The sequence below is a fragment of the Leucopleurus acutus genome (genome assembly GCF_964270905.1).
Source record: "Leucopleurus acutus genome assembly, chromosome: 4".
Classification (NCBI taxonomy): Eukaryota; Metazoa; Chordata; class Mammalia; order Artiodactyla; family Delphinidae; genus Leucopleurus; species Leucopleurus acutus.
In genome coordinates, this window is record NC_139146.1 from 44,619,518 (window position 1) to 44,633,565 (window position 14,048).

Sequence of the window (14,048 nt, forward strand, 5' to 3'; positions counted from 1 at the left end):
CAACCATCCGATAAAGTTATTACTACTATTTTCCTCATTTAGCAGATGAGGCACTTCAGGCAAGGGAGGCTAAACAGTTTGCTCAGAGAGTCAGTGTCAGTTACTGGTGAAACAGGATTCGAATCCAAGCAGTCGGACCTCAGACCCCACAAATTGACACTGATGCCTTTGAATTGAAAGGGAATGGAGACAGGGACCCCTAACTCTATACCAGTTAGGGGACTATCAAATTAATATTAGTCTGTGACAGATGATGATACAGACATAGTACAATGAGGTCTGATAAATATTTTGGTACAAGATAAAAAACGGAGTTTTAGATAGAGGGAGGAGGAACGAAGATGTGAATAGGAAGTGAAAGATTCAAGAATGTTTGGGGTTTCTGGAATAGATAATTGAGGGGAAATTTGCATCATAAGCCTGGACGAGGGATGGATGATGAACATCAGGTTTGGGTTCAGACATGCTGACAAATTCTAGACGGAGATGCCTTTGTCAAGCAGTGGCTATAGTAGTTAGGAGGTGGGAGACGGATGCAGTGAATTTCAAGTACAGGCCCTTCTCTCTCTAGCTGTGTGACCTGGGGCACTTTAATCCCTGTGAGTCCTAGTTTCCTCATCTGTAGAATAAGGATACAAAAACCTTCCTGCCAGATTTTTGTGTGACTCTCAAGTGAAAGAATGAACAGAGAAATACATTGTTGGCTATTAAATGCGCACGCACACACACACACACAATGGGATTTAACAAGCCCTCACTGCTTTAGTAAAAGAATTCAGCCTTGTGTAGATAAAGCATGTCAATAATATCAATCCTTCCCGTACTTTGTTAACTTTTGGTCTTCTTTGATGAGAGTCAGCAGTTAGAACACAATAATGAGAAATCAAAATGACTTTATAGACTCAAGTTTTTAACGAAGTCTATACTTTCATAGTTTTTTTTTAAAAAATGGCTTGAATTGTCTTTCTGAAATCAATACGTTACATTTACAGAGACACTTTAGGAAAAAAGAACGGTGACTTTTTTAGGATCAATAGTAAATGACTTGATTCTTACCTAGACAATGAGAACATCCAAGTTAACTCTTGGGAGCTGGGAAAAGTTTTCCTCAAAAGCCAGGTTTGTCCAAGTCTTTCTTGTTCATCTTCAAGGTCCAGTGTCCTTGACACCTTCAAGATAGAGTAAGGTAGTCTTCAAGAGCATGTGCTTTTTTAAGGGTATCAGGCAGTAATGGGTTCAGACTCCAGTTTTATCACTTTTTAGCTCTGTGATCTGCAGCAAATTACTCAGCCTCTTTAAGCCTTAATTTCCTAATTTGTAAAATGGGTAGAATAAAATATCATAGCATCATAGGTTGTGGTTGGGATTTTTTGTTTTTAAGTACATGTGTCTTATGTCAGGTATCCCATCTAAGACTCTCAAATGGAAAGTGTGCACAGGAAGCTTTTTAGAGAGTGATACCCAAAGTCAACACCCATGAGGTAGTGAGGGATGCAGGATTGGACAGGGGGATGTGCTGCACCAGGATGCAGTCACGACAGAGGCCTCAGCTGATTCCCTGGGGAGCTCTGGAGCCGGGATAGCCCTCCAAAGTAGTCTGAAATTAAGGCAAAGTGTTGGTCCTTTGTACGCCGCATCCGCTAGTCACTGGACGCAGGCTGCCTTCAAGAGGGAGAATAACCCAAGGCAAGGCAGGACTCTAGCTGATGACAATTCCTGTGAACTACCAGCTGTCAACACTGGTTAAGAGCTGAAGGAACGATTCTAAAGGGGGATCTGAGTGGTGCAAGACAACATCCACTACAACATACAAAGGAAGTCAGCTCTCTAGATTGTAAATGCTGCAAAGGTAACCACCTTCTCTACTATTTGCTGCCCGTACCGATGCTAGTCCCAAGCATATATAGTATGTGCTTAATAAATGTTGAATGCAGAGAAGAAGCACAATGTGTTAGTTACAATTATGATTAATAAGCCTTCCCTGATACTTCCTAAAAGGAGGTATCTTGTACCCTCATTGCTTTGGTCCTGACTTTCCTATTCCCTTATTCTACCTTGCTACCCACCATTTTTATTCAATTATTAATATCTCATACCATTCCACAAAACATAATTTTATCTTGTCAGATATTATCTGTCACTCTTCAGCTGAAACATGGAAAGAATAAGAGTCTTCATGGTATTATGGGCAGGAAGAAACCAGATTTACAAGCCCATCCCCTAGGAATGTGGGAGCAGATAACAGTGTCCATATAAAAGAACCTGGGGGGGCTTCCTTGGTGGCGCAGTGGTTGAGAGTCCGCCTGCCGATGCAGGGGACACAGGTTCGTGCCCCGGTCCGGGAAGATCCCACATGCCATGGAGCGGCTGGGCCCGTGAGCCATGGCCGCTGAGCCTGCACGTCCGGAGCCTTTGCTCCGCAACGGGAGAGGCCGCAACAGTGCGAGGCCCGCATACCACACACACACACACAAAAAAAAAAGAACCTGGGGATGAAAACAGTGGCCAAGACTGGAAGTGTTTTCTCAGATAATGATCCCCTACCCTGCCCCTCACAAACACTCAAGAGGTTAAGTTCCCATTATACCTCCACAGCAGCCTGAACTAATCTTTCCAACACTCATCACCCTGAAAATCACTCTTCCATTGTTGGGTCTCCCACTGGACTACAAGTTGCATGAGACCTAGGACCATGCGACACCATATCTGGGGCCAAGACTTAAGCCAGGATGCACAAACATAGGTACACCAATCATTTACAACAGGCATCCCTTCTGAGTGGCCTGCTCAGTCCTGAATGCTCAGCATCCGTGTCACAGCGGTTGTCAAGAACTTTGAAAATCACTTTCTTTTGGCTTCAGGGCTTAGCACAGGTCCTGACAAATGGTAGGTGCTTGTTATGGGCTGAATTGTGTCCCCAAAATTCATACGTTGTAATCTTAACCCCCAGTACCTCAGAATGTGACTGTATTTGGAGACAGGGTCTTTAAAAAGATGATTAAGTAAAAATAAGGCTATTACCATGGGTCCTAATCCAATCTGGCTGGCGTCCTTAGAAGAAGAGGAAATTTGGACCCAAAAGGAGACGCCAGGAACTACTGTGTGAGGACACAGCGAGAAGGCAGCCATTTGCTAGCCAGAAAGAGAGGCTTCAGAAGAAACCAAACCTTGCAAAACTTTGATCTTGGACTTCTAGCCTCTGGAACTGTGAGAAATTAATTTCTGTTGTTTAAGTCATCCAATCTGTGATATTTTGTTATGGCAGTCTGAGCAAACTAATACAGTGCTTAATAAATTTTATTGGTTACTTAGGTCTCAGGAAGTAAAGGGAAAAATTGATTATTTTACACACAGTTTAGCAAATATTTACCAACTACTGCCATATGCCAGGCCCTGAGCTAGGTGCTGGATAACATAAAAATAAATAAATAAAATGTGGCCCCATGACCTTTGTGAACTAACAATTGCCTGAAAGTAGTAAATAAGAAATATAAAATTGCTGGGACCCAGGGGGAGAGGGAGCTGCCAGCCCAGGGGAAGATTTCAGTCATGTAAAGAATTCTGGGAGCCCAGCTGAATGATTCTGGCAGGGGCATAAAGATACACACAGCACGTTATCCCTAAGGCCAGGTGTGTAGACCCCAGACCATACATAAGGGACAAATAGAACTTGGCCTTGCTCATATCTGTCTTTTCGGATCCCTCTGTCCTTGGGCTCCCAGTAGCTGATCACCCTGGGGATAATGAGACGATTCATAGTGTTCTGGATCATTAAAGCTTCAAAAAGGTCATACAGTGTGGAACCAGCCCTCCACCAATGATCCAGCAAATTAAGCAGAGCATCCAGGGGACACTGAAAAAACACGGGCAATAAATAGAGTTTCCTTAGCAACCAGGCCCCTCCCCAGTCTGTGATACTATCATTTTTAAAGCCACAGGCAAATGAAGGAAACTGGACATAAGGGCAACATTTGGCTTAATTAGCTCCACCTTAGGAAAGGGTCTTGGAAGTAGACCTTGGAAGGGTAGACCTTGGAAGCAGACATGTGCAGGGGCAAAGGATAAGATCATGAAGAGATAAACTTGATTGTAAATAGCAAGAATTGTATCTACGTGTCAGAATTTCTTAGGTTCTGCAATGCATCTTCTATTGACAAGGGTGCAGTGAGTGTAAATAATTTAAATGTCTGCAAGCCCAGCACACATCATCGGATTTATTCTACCACAACCACTGCAAGAAAGAAAACTCTGGAGCCAGGAGAGCTCCTGCCCGCATCAGGTATTTGCAATTGGCTTGAGTTACCAGCTTGCTGCATTGATTAAACTCCCACTCCCTTGCACCCATCCAGAAGAACTGAGTCCACCAAAGGAATTCAAGGTGGATATAAGGAGAACCTAAGAGTTCTCTTAGCTTAGAAAACACATTTCCCAGATTTCTCTAGAACCTAGAGACCCTCACTATCTCATGTTTCAGTTCCAATTTTAAATAATTCTCTCTTCTCTCTTCTCTTAAACATGATTCTCATATTTAAGACTCGGTCCTTTGAGAGCAACATATTCCCTTGCAGTTTTTTTTAAAATAACTAAAACTAGAGCAAATGACAGTTTATGTGTTTCCCCAAACATTTTTTCTGGTAAAATCTCCTCTTCTCTTTTCAGCCTATAACCAAAATGACTTTTTGCTTATACTACCCTAATCCAATGTTTCTGTTATAAAGTAAATGAACGGGCACAGGCCAAGCTCCCAAACATTTCAAGAAACAATGATGGAGTTTAGCAGAAAATAGCTCATAGAAAAGTTTAATGAGCCACAAATGTTATATTTTATCCTACAATGTCACCGCCTCCCTCCATCACCACCCATCCTCCCCCAGACATCTCCACTTCCCAGACACTCTGTTGCTCATGAATCCAGGAGAAGAAGTGAATTTTTCAGATTTTTTTTTTTTTTTACATTCCTGGTCATTGTTTCTTATGAAGCCTTATGAACTGAAAAATCTCCCCAACCTCTCCCTTCCTTGAAATCAAGAAAACTAATAAAACAGTCAAGCATGGAATGAGCCGTTACAAAGAAGCAGCATATCATTCGAAGCGGCTTGTGGGTGGATCCACAAAGGGTCAAAGCCACACAAAACCAAACAGTAATGCCAAATTCCAAAACATTTGTATTCCACTGACAGCAGTGAAAGCTAGATGCGTCCTAATTAAATCACTAAACACCTAATACCTGTAATGAGCTTAGGGAATGGAGCTCATTGTTTCATCTCAGCATGCAGCTTTAAGAAAGTTTTTTGTTTAATTTGGCTTTACCAATCCCACTGATTTGGGGCATGACCAAGTCTCTACTTAGAAAAACGGTTAGCTAGACCTCTAAGAGGGGCAGCACGGAATGGTATTGAGGATATAGGCTTTAAAGTCAAACAGACTGATGTTCAAGTCTCACTTGGTGACTTAGTATAAGACACTTAATCACTCTGAGATACAGGTGCCTCATTGCCACGTGGGAGTAATCATATCCAATTTGCAGTGTTGTTTTAAGAGTTAAATAAGATTATATTGCTAAAGTGCCTAACACAGCACTGGACCGAGAAGACTCAATAAATTTTAGGAATGATGGTCATAATAATGACAAAGAGGACCACTATGATGATGATGTTGGTGATGGAGACGATGGAAAGGATGAGGATAAAGATGGTGATGTTGAAAAAAGAGGACCAAGATCAGCTATTATTCATCTGCACAGTCCCACTGAATAGGTTCCTCAACTCGCAGAGTTTGAAGAAGAGTAAGCAAGTGCCACACAACCACCAGTTCTGAGCCAGAGTCAGGACAGGACAGGAGATCAGAGACGGAGGTTTGATGTACATGCAGATGAGAACTTCACCTCCAATAAATCAGTCTTCTTGGGGCAATGCCCCCAGCATGATGCATTCATAAATCAAAGCATCTATTACGTGGTATATCCACAGACCTGTCTACATCACAAAGCAGGCAATCACATGCCTGGGCTCCCATCTTGTTTCAGCCCAGATGCTCACAGGGATCTGAAACTGTAAGCGATTTCTCAGCTACCTGAGACAAGGAAATTTACCGCAATACAATACCGCAAAAATGAATCTTTGACACTTGATGCATATTTGTACTAACAATTGGAAACAGGAATAGCAGTTCTTTTTAAATATGAGATTCACTGGAGGCTGGGGGAGATGGAAGACTAAGGGTGAGCTTTGCTATGAGGGGTGGTGGTAATAAATGTCACCAAGTGGGAAATATTCCAGCCCTATTCCCAGAAACTGGGAGGCAGTAGCTCAAGGCAGAAAAATGACAATAATTATATTGCTCAGAAGTTGACAGCACGCATAAATCTGGTGCATTAAGCCCTGCCCGTGGATTCGCTTTCCAAATCACATTTCGGCAGCATCCTTTCTGGGAGCTAGAATCCCCTTTCTCTGCCTAGAGGTTTCAGGTAAATTCTGCTCCTGCAAAAGGTAATTATTATCAGACTTTCGCTTGCTTTGCTTGGTTTTTTTTGTTTAGGCAATACAAGTTCCACAGTTTGGTGAATTACCAGCCACAAGGAAGGAGTAGGGCAGACAGTCTTTGGGTTGGTGTTTCTCTGTCTTAAGGTGGCCATTGTGTGTGTGATTTTTCCCTGCTCCCTCCCAGACAAGTCCCAATTGAACCTGGGTTTACGTGATAAATCTCAGAAAACCACTGCTCAGGCAATTTCCAAGTTACTAAGCCGGCCTCCTCAGTCAACCTGGCTTTAAGACTCCATTGGGAGATTGTGCTGGTGTCTATGTGTATCTAGGAAAATGCATTCAAAATTTGTCATGCTGAAGGAAGGGATTGGGCTGTGTCTGGGGAAAGTTCTGTTTCACAGTGCAAATTCTGGAGAGATAGGAAGGAATCTTAGAGTCACACAGTTTTGAAATACAAATTATAAACATTCCTTTTAGTGGCAGATTTTACACTTTGGAGTGAATTTTAAACTTCTGGGTTTGGAAGCAATCAAAGCATTAGAATAGAAGATTCTGTGTTTGAAGGGCCCTGGTACTCCCAAGTTTTAAGTCTTAGCAATAAAAGAAAAATAAGTATTCAGGGAGAACTTCTCTGCTCAGAGGAACACTCTGAACATTGCCATCCTCTGAACTTCTGTGTTGAGACTCAGGACCAAGCAGGGGCTGGTGGTGGGAAAGCACTGCAGGGGGGTCAGATAGAAGAAGCCTGGGGGTTAGGGGGCAGGCCCATCCCTCCCCAACTTACGATCTGCCCCTGTCCAAGTCCCAGTGCCCCTCGCCATCATCCCACAAGAGTATAATAACACTTGGAAACCTAAGAGAACATGAAATAGAATGAGTGAATCCAGGAGGGTAAATTGTGGAATATGCCATGATTGCATTTATTCTGAGGTCATGTCAATATCACAATTTGTTCAAGATCAAGACCAAAATTAAACATAAACCAAGAGCACCATCTCATAGAGAGATCTATCTCCACCAGAGTGGCTCTTCCCCCAGCTGCTCCAAGGTATTTTTTTAAAGGACACCTTTGCCAAGCACAACCCCACAGCTTAAGGGACATGCAAGGTGAATGCATTCATTGCCTACTCCTTAAGCCTCTGCAGAAGGGAGAGAATGTCCACTGTCTCCCACTGTAGTAGTCCTGGTTCTCCAGAGAAACAGAACCAATAAGATAAATATATATGTATCTAGGAAGAGATTTATTTAAGGTATTGGCTCAGGTAATCATGGAGGCCGAGAAATTCCCAGATCTGCTGTCTGCAAGCCAGAGACCCGGGCAAGCTGGTGGTTCAGTTCTAAGGCCTAGAGCTGGAGAGCCAATCGTATAGATTCCAGTCTGGGTCTGAAGGCCTGAGAATGGAGAAACTGGAGTGCCAAGGGCAGGAGAAGATCAATGTCCCAGCCCGAACGGTCAGGCAGAGAGCAAATGCAACCTTCCTTTGCCTTTTTGTTCTATTCAGGCTCTCAGCTGATGAGATGAGTCCCACCCACACAGGAGAGGGCCCTCTGCTTTACTCAGCCCACCAATTCTCACATGCTAATCTCTGCCAGAAGCACCCCACATTCACACTCGGAAATAATGTTTAAACAGATATCTGGGCATCCCATGGCTCTGTCAAGTTGACACATAAAATGAACCATGGCATCTGCCCAAAGTAGAAATTACAGGAGGAACACAGGGGAGGTTTCAGGCTTGCTCCACCCCTGAAGCAGAGGCCAGCTGTCGAGGAGCCACGGGAGGGCCACCAGTTCAAAGACTGCTGGCAAGTCCTATGTGGCCACACATCCAAGTCTCATCATCCAACTCAATTTTCTCTAGAAATAAAGCAGAAGTGCTTATCATCTTTCTTTCTTTTTTTTTCCTTTTTTTCATTGTTGTAAACATCCATAACATAAAATTTACAATTTTAAGTATACTGTTCAATAGAATTAAGTACCTTTACTCTGTTGTACAAAGATCACTACCATCCATCTCCAGGACATGTTCATCTTCCCAAACTGAAACTTTGTACCCATTGAACAGTAACTCCACATCACCCCCTCCCCCAGTCCCTATCCACATTACAGTGTGCATCAGAATTTCCTTATTTTTTAAGGCTGAAAACTATTCCTTTGTATGTATCCACCACATTTTCTTTAAGCATTCATCTGTGGTTGCACAATTAGCCTGCTTTGGCCTTTTGGCTACTGTGAATAACACTGCTTTGAATACAGGTGTACAAATATCTAGTCTCATCCCTGCTTTCAGTTCTTCCGGGTATATACCCAAAAGTAGAATTGATATCTCCATTTTTCTGACTCCTGCATCCATCTCTGAAATGGTCTTGATCTCAGGCCTAGAGAAGAGTATTATCTATGACTCAGCCAGACCCCAACAGATCAGGCTGCCACATCCATTTCTGTACGTTGGGCCCTACCCAAAAGACCTCTGGGCGGGTGGGGGAAGCTGAAACCCTACCTATGCATCCACCTGGAGAAGGGTCTTTTCCTAAATCTCCCAAAGGTACCCTGGTTGCAACTCTGCCCGTAGGACTCGTGTCCTTCCATGTTCCTAATTGGGTCTCATCTGGGTCCCAACTGTGTCTGCTCCCCAAGGCCCTTGCCCCTTGCTCCAGGGCATCTTTGGAAGAGCTCGGTTTCTTCCTGCCTCTCTCAGTCCTGGTTCCTTCCAAGGGTCTCCATGGTCATTAATGCAGAGATAAATGAAAACCTACCTTCTCAGATAAGACCTTCTCCTCCTGACTAGTATTATGCATCCAGTCTAGGCAATCTGTGTTTGAGAAAAATGCTGAACTCTTCCAAACCATGTGAAAATCCAGTGCTAAAATCCCAACGGTCTGGAGTACAACCATTCCACAGCAATTATTGTCACTTAATACTTTTTTTAAAATACCAAAAGTATCATTCTTTATAGATGCTAGCCCAGATGCCTGACATCAAAGGTAGCAAGAACTCTTACTGATCAACATTTTCCAGTAGCAAAAAGTCAGGGAGCTTCTGTTGCTCTGTTCAGCTTAGTGTCTTTGCCGGGATTATGAAGCACCTCAAAAGAATTAGGTTCAAAACATAAAGATCAAGAACAGGCAAAAATAGTTTCATCCTACAGGAATATGGCAGTGCATTCTTTTTTTTATTGTTGCTGTAGCAAGTTACCACAAACTTGATATCTTACTTAATAAAGACAATGTGGTTTTTTTGTTTGTTTGGTTTTTTTTGGCCATGCGCGTGGCTTGTGGGATCTTGGTTCCTCAGCCAGGGTTCAAACCCATGACCCCTGCAGTGGAAGCGTGGTGTCCTAACCACTGGACTGCCACGGAATTCCCATAAACACAAATTTTGTGTCTTATAGTTCTGGAGGTCAGGAGTCCAACATAAGCCTCACTGGGCTAAAACCAATGTGTGACAGGGCTGTGTCCCTCTTCTGAGGCTCTAAGAAAAAAAAATTTTTTCTTGCTTTTTCCGGCTTCTAGAGGCCACATACATGCTTTGGCTCATGGCCTCTTCCTGCATCTTCAAAATCAACAGAGTTGCATCTCTCCAACCATTCTTCCATAACTACATTTCCCTCTGACTTTCCTCTTCTACGTCCCTCTCCCAATTATAAGGACCCTTGGGATTACATGGGACTCACTCAGACAATCCAGGTAATCTCCCTATTTTAAGGCCAGATGAACAGCAACCTTAATTTCACCTACAACCTGGATTTCCCATTGCCATGTAACCTAACACATTCACAGGTTCTAGGGATTAGGACACAATAATGGTCCTCTTTGGAGGACCGTTATTCCATCTTCCATAGCAGGTAACGTAAAAGAGTAAAACAGGCCAGACACAAGCCCAAAAGGAGATGCTAATTTTTATGTGGAACCTTTTGGTTCTTAAACGTTAGCAGCCAAATCAAGTTAAACCCAAAACAAACACTGTCCAAATCAAACTCCTCTGGAGGCCACATGTGCCTGTGGGCTGTAGTCTGCAACTACTGCTTCATAGTACAGGGCAGTGATTCCTAACCTTTTTTTCACCACCAAAAGCCCCTTTTGATTTCTCCTACTTAGACCCGCAGGTTTTAACAGATCCAAATAAATATTATTTATTAAGTAATTATTCATTTTCCAAAGTTTTATTAATCAAAGAAGCAGATTAACATCTATCATCTGTAAGAACAGCCTGAGATAAGACTTATTAATAATAAAAGCCAATGTAAATTGAGCACTTACTGACTGCCAGGCGCTAATGCTAAGTGTTTTCTATGCATTAACTCCCTGAATACTCATAACAATTCTATGAGATCAGGACTATTATTTCTCCCATTTTTATCAATGTGAAAATCAAGGCTCAAAGAGCTGTGTCCTTAAAGTCACATAGTCAGTGAGCGGCCAAACCATAATTCAAACCCAGGTCTGACTGCGGGAGCCATAGTTTTAAGCATTATGTTATTCTGCCAGTTTACATCTAACAAAAGAAAAAATGTTATGGTTTCATGTGTCTGTGCTACCTAATGGTAGGCAAATGGATGTGAGTCTCTTTGGGGTGTTAAGAACACTATGCTTTTGTGTCACTGTTGCTTCCTTTGGCCACCACAGAGGACCATCCAGGAGTGGAGTTTGAAATCATTCAAGCAATAAAGCAGTGACATACGGATCCTATTCTATCAGATGAAGAAGTTGCCAAGGTAATCTTAAAATTGTCACTTCAAAGCAACAAAAAAATGCATAATAGACTGGGCATCATACACAGGAGACTCCAACCCTGCTAAAAAAGCCTTAAAAAGGAATCCTATTTCCTGAGAGACTTTCCCCACAGTTTGCATTTCAGAGTTGAACAACTGCTAAAGACATCTGACTTCCTGGTGGCACAGCTGCCCTGCCCCAGCCTGGAGCAGTTCTGGGTGTTTCCTGGAGGCCACTGCACCTGGAGCAGGTGAACCTCATCAATCTTAGAGTTATGGAATGCACAATATGATTGAAAATATGGTACAATACTGTATATTCAAACACAAGCACAGTCATTAATCACCCTCAGCCTCCCCGGACCAATGCAACCTGGTCCAGATGTTACTGAGTTTAGAGCTGTAAGAGCTAAAACAAAGGTCAGTCCCTCAGATGTCTCTGAGAGTCACATTCAAGAGTTATTTCTAAGACTGCTTATTTCTAGACTTATTTCTAAGTCTTGAGCCAATCCTGAAGACAAATGGGAGGGAGAGGGGACGCAAGAGGGAGAGAGAGGGAAGGGTGGAAAGAAGGAAGGGAGGAAGAGGAGGGAGGAAGAAAATAACCATGTATCTTAATTCAGGAAATACGGTGAAGTTCTAGTGTGCTTCATAGCCAGGTTCCTTATTCCAGGCACAGAAGGCTCACACTTCCTTACCTTCCTTGGAGGTGGGTGGGGTCCTGTAACAAGTCAGCTTTGAAATGTTTAATTGCTGGCACAGGCCCCTCTGTGTTCTCTTCCCCTGCTGGGATAATCATACAGGAATCAGAAGCCTTGTGATGGGATGGAGGAGCCACGCCATTGAAGCTTTGTCCTGGACAGTTGTCCAGACGCTCAGTGGACTTGAGTAAGCAAGAAATATACTTCGGTGTCTTAAGCCAATGAGATTTGGCTGGGGGCGGGGAGGGGGTTATTAATGCAGCATCCCTTATCTTAACCTGACTAATATAGGATATTAAAGGCAAAGCTTACCAGAGCCAACTTACAAGAGAATTTTTTAAATTTTATAAAACAAAGTTGTACACAGCCTAGGACCTAATCAGGGCTCAATAAATATTTGTTGAATATTGCATAATTGGTTTTTCTCAACTACTATTTAGTTAAGAAATAGTTTAGAAATCTCTTATGCAAAATGTTTCCCATTTCTCTCTACCTCATATCTTCCATCTTCCTTTGCTTTAATGACTGTCTCAAAGAGTTGTTGTGAGGATTAAGTGAGATGATGCATATAGAGTACTTTCCATGGTATGAGCACATATTGAGTACTCAATAAATGTTAGCTATTGGTGGTGGTGATGGTGTTAGTGCTTTATTATTCCTCCCAAACTCCATCCTTATGATTTTAATTAGATCTATTTCTTTTCCCTCACCCTGTCTCTGCTCTTCCCTACACTCAAATTCTGCCCAACCTTCAACAGCGGGCTCAAGTCTCATCTTCTCCAGGAAGATGACTCTCAAGTCTCATCTCTCCCATCTGTATAATTAATGCTCTGAGCTAGTACCTCCCAATTCAATCCATTGTTTTTTAAATTTTGTATGTGTAAAGTGGGCAGCAGTTCTTTTGTCTGCCAACATTGCTGTGATATGGGAAATATATCACTTTTCTTTTAGTGAACAGTTTCCTCTCATCACCTCCCCCACCAGTTCAACTCCTTGGATAAGTGGATCATAGCAGATTGACCCTCCTGGTCATGGAGGTGGGTGTTGGATCCATCTTGAACCAATCTTAGTATCTTAACCTGATTGAACACAGTGATTGGTCCAAGAACCAGGTCCCATGACTCATATCTGGCCAATCAGAATTCTTATCCAGATTTTCTTACATTGGAGTTAAGGGTCCTTTCTTCTTAGGCTACACTATGGAAATTTGCATCTGGAAGCTACTAATTGTTGCTCCTTCTCCTCCTAAGAAGGCTGGATGTAGTAAGAGCAATAAAGCTGATATTCAGAAAGAAGTCAAGCCCAAAGAAAAAGGTCCCTGGCTTCAGTTGCCCCAAGCCATACCGCTCCCTTTTAATCTACCCAAGAAAATAAATTTCCCTTTTACCTAAACTAGGATTTTTGTCACTTGCAATCAAGAATCCTGACTAATCCAAAAAACTACCCTTGAGAAAAGCTTAATTCACAAATTTGGCAAACTTGCCTGAGCGCCCATTATGTGAAGTTACAGCTCTAGTGTAATTTCAAACACAGGATAGATGTGGGAAGAGATGTGATAAATGTAAAAATTGTTCATACTATTTATCACCTAGAGGGGCTACTAAGAAACTCGTATTTGCATTTGGAAACAAGGTCTTGCAGCCAAAACCTGTGAGGCAAGAATGCAGAACCTAAACATAGACATGTAGCCTGCAGTCTTCCTATGACTCTAGCCTGTCAATTTCACTAACCCCCATCTCGCAGTCACACCCCACATACACACCCAGCACTCCAAACTGTCCAGATTTCAACATCTTTTGCAACAGAATCTCATATGTTCACCAGGAGGATAGATTTTTACACTAGCACACTTGGGAAGTAGGATAAACTGGGGGTGATATTCTAAATATTTAACAACCAGACCTGCATGGGCATGGAGCAATCAGAACAGAAGCTGGCTAGCAACAATTCTATGCTCAAATGGAAGTCTCAAGGCAGAGTGGGTAAAAAACTAAAACTCTGGATTCCAGAAAAAGCTCAGGATTGAGGACTGAGAGAACCCCAGTGGGTTGACAGTGAGGAGGCCAGCGAAGAGACTTCTGGCTGCGCCTCAGCCCATCCATCACTCATTCAGCCATCAGCTGTCAGCAGGCACAGATGGTTACAAGCCTCTCC

General features: G+C 42.7%; 1 long non-coding RNA gene across 2 annotated transcripts in view; it reads right to left on the reverse strand.

Annotated features, from left to right (window-relative positions):
* Positions 1-1,056: 1,056 nt before the first annotated feature.
* The window catches only part of LOC309961553, a 69,754-nt gene continuing 56,762 nt past the window's right edge, over positions 1,057-14,048 (reverse strand). For both annotated transcript variants that reach the window (XR_014326193.1, XR_014326194.1), the window contains exon 4: positions 1,057-1,169. This is a non-coding gene — a long non-coding RNA (uncharacterized lncRNA). The remainder of the gene's footprint in view (positions 1,170-14,048) is intronic.